Genomic DNA, 16,651 nt, shown 5'->3' with positions numbered 1-16,651 from the left:
GAGGTTCCAGGCATAGACATATAAATTTCAGGGAATTTAGGAAAAAGACATTTTTGAGTAGTTCCGGATCGGATAAATAGTGAGGCAGTTCGGAGCATGATAGCTGCTATGTCAACGGATAGACAAGCTGTCTTGTCAGAGGTTACAGCCGTAGCTCGTAACAGTGAAAAGAAGTTCGATTCAATAACGGTTACGTCAGCTACTAAAGTTGTAGCGGTGAGAAAGCAAACTTTTAAGAAGCGTACAAAGGTATACCTACTCCTGCATGGGCAGAGACAAGTACTAGACATGAGGAGTGATATCATTGCAAGAGCGATAGTCACCTTAGCAACAGCAGTCAATGTGCAGCTGTAGATTGCCAGTGCAAAGTATGCCGCAAAAAGGACACAATACAGGAGCCAAGTTTTGTAATGCGGAGGCAGAAGTCTATTGCAGCAGCTGTAAACGGCGCAGAGTCGGGTGATGATACACCGTTGCTTGTTCACTGTTCAGCCCGTGAGGATCAAGATGCCAAGTCAGCATACTAGATGAGATTGTTCCATTCATATTTGATACTTGTGTTTGTAGCATCATTATAGGTGTTGACCAGTATAACAAGCTGAAGTCGAAACTCACCATTCCACTAAAAACAGGTTCAGATGATGAGAAACTGCTCGGCTATGGTAGGAAAAGCAAATTAGATTTGCTTGGTTCATTTATTGCGAAAATACAATGTGAAGATAACAATGTTCATGCTGTTTTCTATGTATACAATGGCGAGGCTACGTGTTTTTTGTCACATGAAACTGCTGTGAAGCTATCATTAGTTTCTTACAGCGATATTGTGGTGTGCAATGTTTTGCCTGAAAACTAATAAAATCGTCAAAAGTTTTCCCAATTTTTTAATGGTTTAGGCAAGCTGGTAGGATACAAGGTTAAATTCCACACAGACCTTTCTGTGGAGCCAGTGGCTCAACCTCTGAGGAGAATTCTGTTATGTTTTTAGTAGAGAAGCTTTCTTTGGTAATTGCTCTAAAGGTGTATTGTGTATAAAGACATGTTAGCAATAATAGCTCAACGTGACAAGAGAGAGTATGCAGCAAATCGTGCAGGTGTTAAAAGTAGGACAAATGATGAGTCAACAATTACTACTAGAAGAAAAACAGCAATTGACTTAATAGCAAACTAATTAACTAAATATGAATATATGACACTCCTCCCACACAAGTTATGAGTTTATGATTGGTATCGCTCAGGCGCTTTCCTAACACGAAGAGGGTATCGTCTATTAGGTATTAAGGTACTGTCAGGCTGACCAGAAGACTTTTTATCCAGGTCAACTGGTACAGGAGCAGCACTAGATATGCTAGTTTCTGAAATGCGAATTTGAAGTTGGTTTGAATGTCTTTTTCAAAGTCCTTTATCAGTAGAAATCATAAAGATTGTAGAGCCCACTTTAGAAATGACTTGACCTAGAATCCATTTAGGGCCAGATGAATAGTTGCGAGCATACACCAAAGAATCTACTGCAAATTGTGATGCGTTTAAGGTGGTCGTGTTCTTAGATACATGAGCAGCCTTATTTTTTGGATTTAGTAGGGAGAGTAGGCATCTTGGTTGTCGCCCGTGCAACATTTCGGAAGGAGTTTTCCAGTTAAGGCTTGGGTGAGGGAGCATTCTGTAGGTGGCAAGCGCAAGACGTACACTGTCCTTTAGCTGAATTCCTCCCACACAGTTTTTTTCTACTGCTTTCTTGAATGTCTGTACAAAGCGTTCGGTTTCACCATTAGATGATGGATGGTAAGCAGGGGAGGTGATATGTTGAATAAAATGTTGGCTACAGAACTCCTCAAACTCTTTAGATGCAAATTGTGGGCCGTTGTCTGTGACAATTGTTTTTGGTAGGCCCTCCAAGCTAAATATATCTTTGAGAACATGAGTTGTTTGCTGAGTTGTAGTCTGCCCAATGTCCATCATGCCGACGTAGGGAAACTTCAAGAATGCGTCAATGCACAAAAGCCACATCTTGCCTCTAAACAGCCCGGCGAAATCTAAGTGAATGCGACTCCAGGGCTCTTCTGATGCAGGCCATGAAGTGTAGTGTTGTGGAGGCGCAGGGGCCTGCTGTCTACAGATGTCACACGTGCCTGTCATTGCCTCATTGTCAGAATTAATTGACTCCCACCATACGTAACGCCTAGCCAGCTGCTTTATTTTCATCACTCCCCAGTGGGGTGTGTGTAGAGTCTCTAGTGTTGCAGATTGTAGTGCCTTGGGTACAACAACTCTGCAATTGGCATCTCTCTGAATAAGCACCACGTCGTCTTGTATGGTGAGGGATACTCCGTGCTCCCAAATTTTGTGAAATTCTTTCCCTTTGGGATTGTTTATAGGCCATCCTTCGGAAATCCATTTGAAGACAGTTTGAAGTGTAGGATCCTGTTTAGTGTACAGCTGGATCAGCATAGGGTCTATCGGATGGGTTTCTACTTCTTCTCTCAGCACGTGTGATACTTCTTGACTCTCCAGCTCTTCAGCAGAATCAAACTGGCTGTCAGGACCAAGTGGTAGTCGAGACAATGCATCAGCATTAGAATGTCTAGACGTGTGTTTGTACTTTATGTCATACTGGAAAGCCATAAGAGTCAGGGCCCATCTTTGAAGACGTTGGGCAGTCATGGTGGGTATGTTCTTGCTTGGAGAGAAGATGCTTACTAAAGGCTCATGATCTGTTAGCAGAATAAAGTTCCTTCCGTAGAGAAATTGACGGAACTTTGTGATACCATATATAATGGAGAGTGCTTCCCGCTCTATCTGGGAGTATCCTTTCTGAGAATCAGTGAGAGTCTTGGAAGCATAGGCTATTGGTGTTTCATCGTCACCATTAGTGTCCTGCATTGAGAGTACAGCACCCACTCCATAAGAAGATGCATCAGATGCAAGCACCAATGTTCTAGTCTGGTCATAATGTGATAGGTGAGTGGCGCTAACAACATCATTCTTAAGTTGGATGAAGGCCTGCTGGCAAGAGTCACTCCAGACATATGGTACACTGTCTCTGAGTAAATAGTACAATGGTGCCGCTTTGTCTGCCATATTAGGAATAAATCGACCGTAGTAAGTTATTTTTCCAATGAATGCTTTCAACTGCTGGACATCTTGGGGCACAGGCAGCTGTTTAAGGGCAGCAATAGATGAAGCAGAAGGGCGTTTACCTTGCTTGTCAATAACATGGCCTAAGTACTCCACGGAGTTTTGGAAAAATTGACATTTGTCAAGCCTTACACGAAAACCATGTTCCTGCAGTTTTGCAGGAACATGGTAATACCCGTTTTAGGTTATCCCAATGATCTTTCTCTGTGCTTCCAGCTATGATGAGATCATCGAGATAGGCAGCCACACCAGGAAGTTCTTGAGTCAGAGCATCCATACATCTCTGAAATTGTGCTGGGCTTGAGGCAACTCCAAAGCACATGGTCTCATATCTGTAGAGACCAAATGGTGTGTTTATGACACACAAGTTCTTGGAAGCATCATCTAGCTCTAGTTGTAGATATGCATCTGCAAGATTTAACTTCAAAAAATACACACCCCCCTCGAAGTTTTTCCATTAGGTCATCGAGCTGTGGCAAAGGATGCTGATCTACAGATATACTTTGATTGAGTTGTTTGAAATCACCACAGATTCTTACTTTACCAGATGGTTTAGATACAACGACTATGGGCGCAGCCCAGTCACTGAAGTCGACACGTTTTAGAACACCTTCTGAGACTAGGCGGTCTAACTCATCTTTTGTCGCTTGTTGTTTTGAGTAAGGTATGACACGTGGTTTAGAAAAGGCAGGCTTAGCTCCTTCTTTCAGATGAATAGAAACTTTATGTGATTTACAACGGCCTATACCTGATTTGAAAACGTCAGGAAACTGTTTTGAGATTGAGTTTATATTCGATTTGAGAGCTTGGTCAGTGTCAGTGTCTGAAATAGCGTGTGCAACAGAGGAAAGACCTTGCTGAGATAACCCAAACTCATCACTCCAGTCCAGTCCAAGAAGGTTTGTGCCTTAGTCCGAGTCAACGACAAGTAAGCGCAAGTTTCTTTTTAGAGTTTGACCAATATGTACATCAACAAAGCATTGCCCTTTTACCTTGAGAGCGGTGTTGCCATTGGCACGAAGTGACGTTTCTGAGGGTTGGTATGGAGGAAAACCTAGCTGTTGATACCCTTTTAGACCTACCATTGAACAAGTAGCGCCTGTGTCCCATTGAAACTTAGCCTGTCTGCCATTTACAGTGGCATTTATCCAAATTTGTTTGCCTTTGCGCTCGTAGGTGTCCGAGATTTGGAAAACACTGCTTGTTTCATCGACTACATTATTAGAGTTGTAGCCATTACTTGTATTAGTCTTGGATGATTTCATGCGCACAGAACTAATATGTCCAAGGCCTTGGCAGAAGTTGCATTGCTTGTTGCGATGCGGACACTGTTTTCGGTCATGCTGTATGAAACACTGTGGGCAAGATTTGAGTTTAGACGTCTTACCTACATGTATTTCTGGCATAGTCTTATCACTACTATGTCGTTGTGTATATTGCGCTTTGGGGTTAAGGGGTCTATGCTTGCACAACGATGCCATTTGATGAGTGGTTGGTTCCACTACTGTCTGACCTTTCAAGACTCTGTCAGTCTCTGATGTACTAATAAAAGTGGAAGCTTTTTTAAGCACATCCTCAAGACTTGGATCCGTATCTAACAGGCATTGGCGTCTTATGTCAGCATGAGGCGTCTCTTTTATTATGACGTCTCTAATCTGATCGTTGACATAACTTTCGCCACACCCTGTGTTTTTGCAAATAAAATTGCAGTTGCGGGCAATGCCTCGCAGATCAGCTGCCCAATCTGAGTACGACTGATTTGGCTTCATTCTGCAGTTATAAAATTCATATCTAGCTGCTTGTACGTGTTTCTTATCAGCAAAGTGTTCACTGAGCTTTATGGTAAGCTCATCAAACCCTTTTGTTGTTATGTCATCCTGCCCATACAGCTTTGTTAGTAACTCATAGGTTTCTGCAACAACCCATGACAACAAACATGCACGTTGCTGAGTACTGTCTGTTATGTTGTATACTGTAAAGTGTTGTCTAAGGCGTTGTAGATACTGTACCCAAGATTCCTTTTCTCTGCAGTAGTCATCAAACCTCGGTACGTTTACGGATGATGGCGCTGCAGTTGATTGCGCTGTTTGGTTCGTAGCAAGTTGTCCAAGAATCGCTGTAAATTGCTCCATCTGTGCCTTTTGTTGTGCTTGCATTGCTGCTATCAATTCTGTAATATTCTCTGCCATGGTTGTGCCTTTAATAACTTCAATAATCCCAGTTCCGACACCAACTGTTATGTTTTTTAGTAGAGAAGCTTTCTTTGGTAATTGCTCTAAAGGTGTATTGTGTATAAAGACATGTTAGCAATAATAGCTCAACGTGACAAGAGAGAGTATGCAGCAAATCGGGCAGGTGTTAAAAGTAGGACAAATGATGAGTCAACAATTACTACTAGAAGAAAAACAGCAATTGACTTAATAGCAAACTAATTAACTAAATAGGAATATATGACAAATTCCTTTTGGGTTTGGAGATAAGTTACTTAGCAAACTGGATTCTATGGTAGATGATGATGTCATAAAGTGGGTTGTAGGTGTCCCATCACAGTGGACCAGTCCCCTGGTGTGTATTCCCATTGCGGTGGTGATATTAGGGTAATGGTTGACATGCACCAGGTTAACAGGGTAATAACGTGTGAGGGCCACCTCATTCCCACAACCAGAAAAATGCTAGCAAACGAGAAGGAAAATTTTTTCTAATCTTGCCATGAATCAGGGTTTCAATCAGGTAGAGTTAGATGAAGAGTCGCGTGATATTACCACTTTCTCTACTCTCTTTGGCCTGGATCCCTACAAGCGGCTGACTATGGGTGCCAATGCCACTCCTGAGTGCTTTCAATATAATGTTCAGCAAGCTCTCTCTGGTATTAGAAACGTACAAAATATGACAGACTATAACTTCCTGCAAGCTAGTACGATAGAGGAACATGCATACAGATTGAAGACTTTATTTGAGAGACTCAAAGATGTTGGTGTAATAATGAATGCTTAGAAGTGTCAGTTTCGAAGCAAGCCCGTAAAGTTCCCGTTTTTTTGTCTCAGACAACGGTATCTCAACAGATCCTCAGAAAGTAGAGGCAATTGTAAACTTTCAAGCGCCTTCAGACCTTTGCAACTTCACACTTGACTAAAAATACGTCTACAGCCAATATTGTAAGGCAAGTTGAAATGGGGAATTTTTGAAAGCCACCACCTCTAGTTTTAAATGACTGTGGAAGTTGCTGTTCCCTGGAGTACGTTGCTGTTAACGCATGTCAGATCTGTGCGGACAGAACACTGAAGAAAATGTAAGAGTAAAGTAGCCATAATCAGCAACATATCTTGCCCTTTGATTTTAACTCGGTAGGGATCTTTGCTAATATGCAACATTAGCGATGAAAAGACTTTCAGTCAACTATTTAGATTTAGTATTGCATTTCATTGCATTGCCTAAAATTATGAAAGGTGTTTTTATATTACATGTTACCATAATCTTGTTAATGGTTTAGAATCAGCAATAAATTACGACCTAGAACCAATGTGTTTGTGGCATTACAGCTAAGTTTAATAGTGGTTGCTAAGGTGATTCTAACATGACTCGAAACTTTAAACCGCTGAGTTCACACTTAACATTATTCATCTTAGTTTCGAGTTGTCATTTGCGAAAGAATATTTTTAGTACTGATCTCACAACTTGTACCATACCTATGGGAATAAGCTTCACAGCTCATAAAAAACTTTAGGTGCTGAACCTGAACAAAACTTCTTACAAAAAAAGATGCTGATTGCTCAGCACCTGAACATTTGCATCAAACGGGCAAATACATAAGTTATACTGCAGCAAATATTCATGCGCAGGCCTTTCACAACACTCTACTTAAACAAAACTAAATTGAACAACGTAAATGAAAAGACCAATTGGAGAGACAATAATGGAAAATGTGACTTGTAGAGTGGTAGAACCAACAGACAGACTGAAGTGAGTAATTTTCTGGATCGTGTATCTTTTGTTTTTTCTAACACAAAAAATATTCAATGTAAAAAGACCGGTGTGAAGTTATAAAATAATCAACAGAAGTGACAAAATATGAATTGCTGTGAACGATTTGGAGAGTGAGGAAGACTACTATTTATCAGACATATACCTTATTGTGTCAATTTACAGGAGCTTTTGTGAACTCCACGTGGTACCACGGATATTACGAAGGACACGGATTATACTAAAGACCTTATCTAAAAGTATTGTAAATATTGGTATTTTTAATGGGGATTTATATTGCAAGGAGTGGAGTTTGCTTGTTAAGTTTTAACCATTTTGTTAAACTAAATCTCTGGTTAATAGATATATTTACCAAGGACTGAATATTACTTGTAAAACTTATTTAGCCATTTAGAGGATAAACATTTGACTGTCGCTATCGTATAATTTATATATACATTATTAAATTGGTTCAAACTACCTGCTATTACTTATAATACAGCAGCAGGATATGGATTAAGAGTACAGCCACTAAGGTTAAAACAACCCAACGAAAGAGACAGTTGTGACAAATTTTTGATGAAATTTGAGCTAGAAGTCGTTGGTTCAGAAATAAATCTACTTTTGAGAAAGAAGATAGTGATGAAAGCACATCATAGTCTAGTAAGACACAACTAGGGGAATGGAAAAAGGGAGCAGCACCGCTAAATGTTATAGGAGAAGAAGGAATGAAAATCTTTGAAGAATGGGATATGCAGTCGACGGATGTAGCTTTTACTGATATTGTTGCTGGATTAAAGGGACATTTTTCAAAGAAAGAAGGAATTACTTTGTCTGCGCTTTTTTAACAGAAAGAAATTGGAAGGTGAATCAACTACAGAGTTCATTAGTAGAGCTGGAGTAGCCGCTGCACAGTTCCAATTGGGTTCATTAAATGATGATATGATCATACAGATTGTAATCATCGGGATAAGAAATGAGGAGTTAATATGTAAGCTACTAACTGAAGAAGAATCGGGCCTACAAGTAGGAAAGGTTGAATTAGCAGAGATGATGCCAAAAGCCATTGGATGTCTATAAACAGGAGCAGTAAATGTAGAAGATAACAGGAACTCAACAGTTGTTGCTATGCACAGCGACAGCTTCAAAGGATCGGCAAGGTGAAGAGGACAACAGCAAAGATGGCGAGCTAGGTCAGAAGATCTGAGAAATTACACAGGACGACTTGTGGGGTGTCCTCTGTTCTTTTATCTGTAAAGGTAGAAGAACCAACGGGATGATGTTCAGGAATGGTAGTTGCAGCGAAACCTAATGCACAGGTTATGAGATGCATGGACTTGACGGCCTTGAATAATGGTGTTCACAGAGAAATTTACCCAATACTTAGTGTGGAGAAACTATTGGCAGGCCTGAAAGGAAGTAACGTATTTTCTAATTTGGATGCTAATTCCGGCTAATGGCAGAGTAATTTGCATCCAGAATCTAGGAAGCTAACAACTTTCATTACACCTCTTGGAAGATTCCAGATCAAGAAGAAGCCTAAGGTTTAGAAATTTTGCAGCGCCTGAGTTTTTCCAGAGACAGATGGAAAAGATTTTTGAACGGCTAGAAGGAGAACTGTGTATGATGGATGACATCCTAGTATTTGGAAATAATGAAATAGAACATGACAAGCGACTCGATGAGGTTTCTGAAAAGTTGAAGCAATCTGGATTGACATTAAACAGAAGGAAATGTAAATGAATTGAAAGAGCTCAAAAGCTTTCTAGAGATGTGAGAGACCTAAGAAAAATTGGTGGGAAATTGCCGAGCTAGAGAAGTCCCTAAGAAATCTACAAAGGAAAACATCAAAATGGTGTTAGGGGCCACATTGAATAAAAAGCTTCGAAAAAGTGAAAAAAGAAATTGCTTTGGCCCTTGTATTAGCAAAGTAGTTTAACAGCCCCGCATAAAATAACCTCGGATGCTAGTTATCACACCTTAGGAGTAGCAATACTACAGAATAATAACAAAGGCGAGAAAAATAACAAATAACTTACGCTTCAAGACCATTCCCAGACACGGATCAAAGATACGCCCAGATAGAGAAGGAAACGTTAGGTATCACCTGGGCATGCGAAAGGTTTAATTTATCTTTAGTAGGGACTCATTTTGAAATAGAAACTGACCACAAACCATTAGTCAAGTTGTTAGGAGAATCTGATATAGCGAGTAAGATGCTGTTAAGATGCCAGAAATTTGAGATGAGATATAATTACTGGATATTCCACACTCCGAGAAAGGATGTGATACTTGCCGATTAACTGTCAAGAGTGGCGGGAGTGAGGCTCCAATTGGTTCAACAGAATGATTTGCAAGCAGAAGAGGTAAAGGAATATGTCTTGCTAGTTACTGAAGCTACTCAGGAAGGATTTAAAAATATTCCGTTGAATACATTTGTTCAGGCTGCAAACACTGACCCAGAGTACCAGCTAGTGATGACATACATGTATGTGGTAAAAGGATGGCCAAAGGTTAGAAAAGAGTAAAGCCAAAATTACAGTTATAGTATTCAGTGCAAATGGATCTTAGTTTACATGACAATTTTCTGATGTTTCAAGGGAGAGTAGGCCATCAAGGAGTAAACAGATGTTTGAGGAGAGGAAGAGAGTCAGTGTGGTGGCCGAGGTTGAGTAATGACATAAAAGAAATGGTAATGGATTCTGATCTACATGTATGTATCAAATACATCAAGCTATAGCATCAACCGTTAAGGAATACTGAAGTTCCACAAGGACCATGTCAAGTCACTGTATCCGACTTGATGACGTTTGTTGGAAAGGATTATTTGGTCTTAGTTGACTATTACAGCAGATGAGTAGAGATAGCATTAATGGAAGGAGAAACGTCACGGGAAATAGTGAAACATATGCATAGGATTTTCTCTAGGACAGGATATCCATATGCACTTAGAACAGACAACGAACCATTTTATGCCGCAGAATAATTTAAGAGATAGTGTGGACAACATTAAATTAAACATAAAACAAGCAGTCCACTATACGCAGAAAGTCTAGACATGGTCTAGCGGAAAGGATAGTTCAGTCTGTAAAGCGTTGGTGGAGAAAGGAAGATTACAATACAGCTCTTTCAATGTACATAATGACCTCATTAGAAAGCAAACCCAGTCCATCAGAGTTGTTCTACAACTGCAAGATTAGGTGAAACTTACCTTTCATAGATATAGGGAACATACAAAAATTTCTGCAAAATGACAAGCTGCTGAAAAAGGTACAAAGAGAATGGTTTGATGTTAGGAAAAAACCAAAGTCACTAACGGAATTAAAGCCAGGTGACAGAGTATGGATTCGAACATCTAACACGGAAGAGCCACTAAGTGCAGTAGTTATTAGGAAAACAAGTGAATCAGACTCTTGCTTAGTACAAAGATGTGAAAGAATTATTAGAAGAAACAGGAAACATTTCAGGAAGAGACCAGAAAGCGTGGAGTCGAAAGAGACAGAAAAGATAAGTGACAGACAATCACTAGTGTTACATGCTACAAAGTGTTGTCATATTTTGCATCTTCGTAGCATGTAAATAGTTCAAAAGGTTGAATCTTTAAATCTTTGAAGCGAATTCAAACCTCCATTTCAAGGAGGGGTATTTTTGAAAACATCGAATCAACAACGAAGTACTACGTATTATGTAAACAGCAAACATTCGGATTTTTGCACAAATCTTTGCGATCGAAGGTTGAATTTTAATCGTCAACATTGGTAATTGTCCTTACAGCATCCCTTGCAACTGTTTTTAAAGCACGCGTTCGAAGATATCTTTAATATAGTGAATGCATTGTTTTCATACGAGTTAGTGATGGTGATGCTAGATCTAATCGGCACGATAAATATTTTTGTAAAGATAGATGGCCGAAGAGATAGAAATACGGCTGTTTATAACCAACTGGCAAATGCCGTTGATGGGCGTTGTAAATTGGAAGGGGATGCCCAACTGTCAGGAAAGCAGATCAACACTAAATGGAAGGCTCTGAAGTCATTTTATAAGGAGGAGAGGATTAAGTCTTCTAACCCAGGTGTGTTGGCTTAAAAACTTATTGTTTTCTTTTTACTCTTATTTACCATGAGCAGCTTATTAATGCTAAAGTAATTATTGTTTTGGCAGAATAATGTGATTCACAAAGTATGTTTAATCGTAATACACAGATGATGTAGATAATAATTATCACATTATTGTGTTCTGTTTTCATTGGTCAAACTCCGTCAACTTGGATATGTTACGGGAAGACGCATGAAGTGATGTGATATAGACCAATAATGAACGATGTATCTGATGAGTTGGCAGCCATGAACAAGGAAGAATGGAGGTGAGGGTTCATACTAGTCAAGATACTATAAGTATTAAAATGATCATGGACAGCTTTGATACATACAAAAAGTTTAAATACTCGCCTATATATGTATGGAAAATTGGAAGAATGCTTGTATACCATTTTATGTATGTGTGTTTCTTTTTAGCGTCACTGAAGACATTTAATTGAGAGGCTAGTTATTACTATGAGCTGTTTTGTCAATCATTGTAGTCGTGAAGAGCTGAATGGTTCCCTTAGATTACAAATCTTGTGAAATTAAATGATGTGATCTTAAAAAAGTAATCTTTTTTTATTATGGTATTGTGTTTTTAGCAAGCGAGATGCTCAAGAACAGCCAAAGACATCAGCAAGTTGAGATGGGGTCAGGACAGGCCATCAAGCAGCGACAGACTACCTAAGTACATTATCTGCTAGCGCAAGTGATAGTGAGCCATCCGCCTCACGTAAACAAAAGCACTATAGGGACATAGAAAACCTTTTGAAGAGCCTTCGTGAGGAGCAATCGAAGCAGATGAAAGATTATATGCAGATGATGACCAAACAACAAGGAAAGTTTTTAAGCAACATCACGAATGTTTGGTCAAGCCATGAAAGCATGCTGCTCTCCAACAACTCCACCTACTGCTGCAGCTACTCCCGGGACGAGCCAACTTTATGCATAACTGACATATCCACCTCTACTATTACAGCCATGAACTCTCCAGTTTCAATCTCCTCAACCATGGCAATCACCAACTATGCAATATGACAATGACTCTGGTACGAGGGGAGAATGTCTTTTTTATTGAGCACCTGAATGCAGTTATCAAGAGAGACCGGAATCTCAAGAAGATGACAACAACTCTAAAGCTGAGGACGGCAGTAATGTGGAAGCTGAAGAAGGTCTTCCACAACAGCAACAGGAAGCCCAGAAAAAAGTATTCGAAGCGGATACATACGCAGAGAGCCACAAAATTAGTAGTCCGAGAGGATCTAAAAGAACACAAATTGGTTGGACTGTCAAAAAAGGACATTTGCACTAATATTGTATTTGTTAAAACTAGGATTACTGGGTTACACCCAATTATTATAACAAAAATTAGTAGGTTATACCCAATTTTATTACAAAGTGTGGGATGCACCAATTAGGGTGACTTACAAATAATAGTTTGCTATTTTACTAACAAAGGTAGGATATGCTAACCAGTTTTGGGTTTTTAGATGGAAACTGTTATTATTTTAAACAGTATGGGAGCAAGATTGAACATAGAGGATGCAAGTGCTAGTCCTAGGCCAGGAGTATAACTCAATGACCTCTTGGATGTTGCCAAATGTCAATAGGGATCTGCTCTGAAAATCATTATAGCAGGAATTACTGATTCGGGAATAGATGATAACCACAAATTACTGCTAGGAGAGAATTTGAGAGAGCATTATCTACAGCAAGGGATATACAAAACATAGTGGTATATCCAATATATCTTTCCACTGCTCTGTCACTAACTGATTAAACCATTATACTTCCCTGTAATAACATTGAGAGAGGGATGAATAGTGCCTATGAAGAAAGAACTGCTGGAATTCTTTCTGATATATTTGCTAGAAAGGAGGGCACCAATTTCTTTACCTTACATACCACTAGACTAAGGGATTAGTGCAACCCAAATGCCAAAGAAGTTAGAAAGGCGGGATAAGTGTTATCCGTCTGTATAAAATAGAGGTCAAGAAATGCGAACGAGTCTCGACCAAAATTTCCGCATCGACCTGTGTTAGTTAGCAGAATGAAACAGACTAATAGACCATACGAAGAACAGGGAAGAGAAAATAGGCTGGACCATAGTAGGGATGAAAGGCCTCTGCCAACAGATCTTAAACTTATCATACAGGGTAACGTCCAAGAGAAGACTTGATATAGATGAAGAACTTGACAGACGTGAGGTCCGTGTAAGAGACGAATTTAGAAGGTTGGATTTAGAAAGGGAAGAAAACATGAAATTAGAAGCAATAAGAAGAGAAAGAAAGGAGAAGAAAATTATACAGGGATTCGATTACCTGCATGGATCCCAGAACATAACATGGATACAAACTTGTTGAATCTAGCACCACCCATAGAGAATAGGAGGCCTGTTGCTAGTAACCCCAATAATGCAGGCTCGACTGAAACAAAAAGGGAACGATCTACATTCATCAGATCATATGTAGAGATTGCCGCTACCAGAATAGCTAAGGAGAGTGGGCGAACAGGAAGACTACTATTTATCAAAGGTATAATTTATTATTGTGTCAATTTACAAGAGCTTTGATCAGGGTTGGCTTGGTTTAAACCAATGGTTAAAACCGAGCGGTTTAAACCAAGCCAAAAAAACCGGGTATTATGGTTTTTCAATTAATTTCTGAAAAACAATATTTTAAGCTCCTAGTGGTTCCTATTTTAAGATCCTATGTGGTAGAAATGCAATTCTATGTAATTATCAGCAGCTGCTGTGGAAGTTATTTTAGGACACAGTAGTAAAGTGATGGCAGAGCTCAAGTTGAAACTACATGAAATCCTGGAGCAACAATGAGTTAGAGAATTCATTTTCTATTGCTTTTATCAAGTGATATGATAAAACGATCCCTTTACTTATGAAATATAAAAACCACGTCAAGTATACTAATCCTATCATTGTATTCAATGATGAAAACTTTCTGAAATCTAACCAGTGCTTATAATAAGCAATTAAAACAAAATCCTTTGGGCAACAGCTTTGCAAACTAATATTTCATTTAGTGGGCACAAGGAAAAGTAGTTGTGTTGAGTTTGGCTAGACACTAGCGTGATACGTTTGGAGTTATAGCTCAGTGGTCTATTTTAAGATATGAAAAACCATAAAACCTATACAATGAATGAACGTACTCTAATTAGTGGAATATTACTACATAAAGTAAACCAACATAGAATATATAAAGCATCAGGTAGAAACATATCACCTGCAGGAAAACTGACTCGTAGTACAGAATTGCAAGCAAAATGACAGATTATGTGTAACATCTGTTTCCCTAACCTTGTGCCACCGTAATCGCATTACTAGTTTTACATTATTTATTCTGTTCAATATTTGTAAAAAACAGCTGCAAATATGTCAAAGACAAGTCTTATTTGCTTAGACCCTGTAACTAAGCTAAAACCAGACAAAAGCGGGAACAAACAAAATTTGATGATCCAAAGCCAATGCTATCATTGGTCATCATCATCAGACCACCCAAGAAGACTAGTGCAGGGGACGGGCCAGAAGTCCATTAGTCATCATTCAGGGTAACCAGAGCGCGCTAACATCAAGCCCACCTCTTCACAAGTTGAATTACTAGCAATGCATGTGCATTATGCTCTGCTTTACATAACCACACGACTAATCACTTAGATTAAAACTCCTACTTATACATCAAATTGTATGTAATATATTCACTTTATGTGATAAGATTTCTGCTATGTATTTCATCAATCATCTTTGATTAAAGATTCTTTCTGAAATTTCCAAATTTGTTGTCTCTTTTTCCCCATAACAGCTCTCACAGGCCCGTCTTTAACAGATGATTCCACATATTTATGTTCAATACTCAATCATACAGTTATAGTAAATTATGTTAATTAGACGTGAAATTGCAAAAACCTTGGTTAAATGATAAAAAAACAGTTTTTTAGATATGCTACTCTGACATGACCATTACAGTGCTAGAATGATATGGCCATATACAATCAACCAGTCACAGCGTGACAGCAATATGCTATGACAATCTTTAGCCAATCATCGTTATGAAAATATACGCTGTTCTAGGCAAGCCGGCTGGACTGCAATATAACGGGCAGTTAAATACTAGTATCGCTATAGCATTCGTGTTTTATATACTTTATCTGTGTGTAATTAGAAGTTTGAATAAATGTAAATCTGTCTGCGTGATACAAAATACAATGTGCAAAACCTTGGATATTTCACACTCCTGAACATTGAAGAAGTCAACAGGTTTTAACCATAAAAATCAGTTCAAACAAAAAAACCTGTTTTTCACAAAAAAAACTGTGTTTTTTTCCAACCCTGGCTTCTGTGAACTCCACAACTTGTACTGGAGACCGATGGCATCGTCGGCTCACACACCCACCGACAAACACAAATCCCAACATCCTCAGCACAGGTTCTTATGAAGCTATATGATCTTACTTAATTATGCGTACGTCAGTTGCTCCTCCTCCGTGAACCGCGCCCAGAATAGTCCCGCTCTCGTCGTAGCCTCCGGTCCTCCCTTTTCTCCAGCCGATCTCCTTCCACCGGAAACATCCCCTTCCTTCCTTGATCTCCTCCACCCGTGATGTCGTAAATGCAGATCGTAATTCCTGTGCGGTATTACCTTACACCTTCCCCTCAAGATTTATGCAAATCTTTAAAGACGTCGCCGCATCATGGGGGGAACAAAACTCGAAATTAGTAGAATAACAATGTTAGCCACATGAACGTCAGTGAGTATAAAGACAGACAATATTTACAAAACAAAGAATAACCCATTACAGGTTGAGTTTATCTGGAGGTTTTACAACTCTCCCGGCCCGTGTCTGATGGGTCTGTACACCCTGACGATGAGTATTAGAGGGGATGAGTGCTGGCTGAGACTGAAGACTGAGATTGGTTGATCCCTTACTCTCTTTGCGCTTCCTAGTGGGAGCCGCAGTCGGTGCCTGCGGAGAACAACCGCTTTTCGAGGGAGGTGACCGCTCAATGGTCCTATTCACTTGAGGAGTCTGCAACCGCAGAGGTTCGGAAGCAGGTGCATTTGGCACAGGCGCCTGCCGAGGTCCGGTATCTGTCGAGTTCTCTCCCCTAGGTAACATGATTACCTGACTGGTGCTCGCTTCACTTCTAGTGTTCAGTGTAGGATGAGCGCTATCTTCTCTTGATATACATTTCTCATCAGATGGGGACGACTCAATAGGTTTATCAGCTTGCACCAGTTTTCTGTTCCTGCGCAGCATGGCTCCATTGTCAGTCTTCAGCGCAACTTCTCTGCCAGAGGACGCCATCACAACAGCTCTCAATGGTTTGGCTGAGGGGTCGTTGAGAACCACCCGAGTTCCGACAGGCATTTGGTCCCGTTCAACCGCCCTGTGCCGTTGATTGAAAGTATGAGCCTGCCTACCTCTGTAGTTAGCTTCATAAGCGCGAAACTTCTTTACATCTACTG

At 39.8% G+C, this 16,651-nt stretch overlaps 1 long non-coding RNA gene across 1 annotated transcript in view; it reads left to right on the top strand.

The window, feature by feature from the left end:
* Nucleotides 1–16,651, top strand: part of LOC137396380 (uncharacterized) — a 162,829-nt gene that overhangs the window by 118,535 nt on the left and 27,643 nt on the right. The window lies entirely within an intron of this gene.

This window comes from Watersipora subatra, chromosome 5, assembly GCF_963576615.1.
Source record: "Watersipora subatra chromosome 5, tzWatSuba1.1, whole genome shotgun sequence".
Classification (NCBI taxonomy): Eukaryota; Metazoa; Bryozoa; class Gymnolaemata; order Cheilostomatida; family Watersiporidae; genus Watersipora; species Watersipora subatra.
The sequence above is the reverse complement of the archived record's forward strand: the minus strand, read 5'-3'. Positions and strand labels throughout refer to the sequence as shown.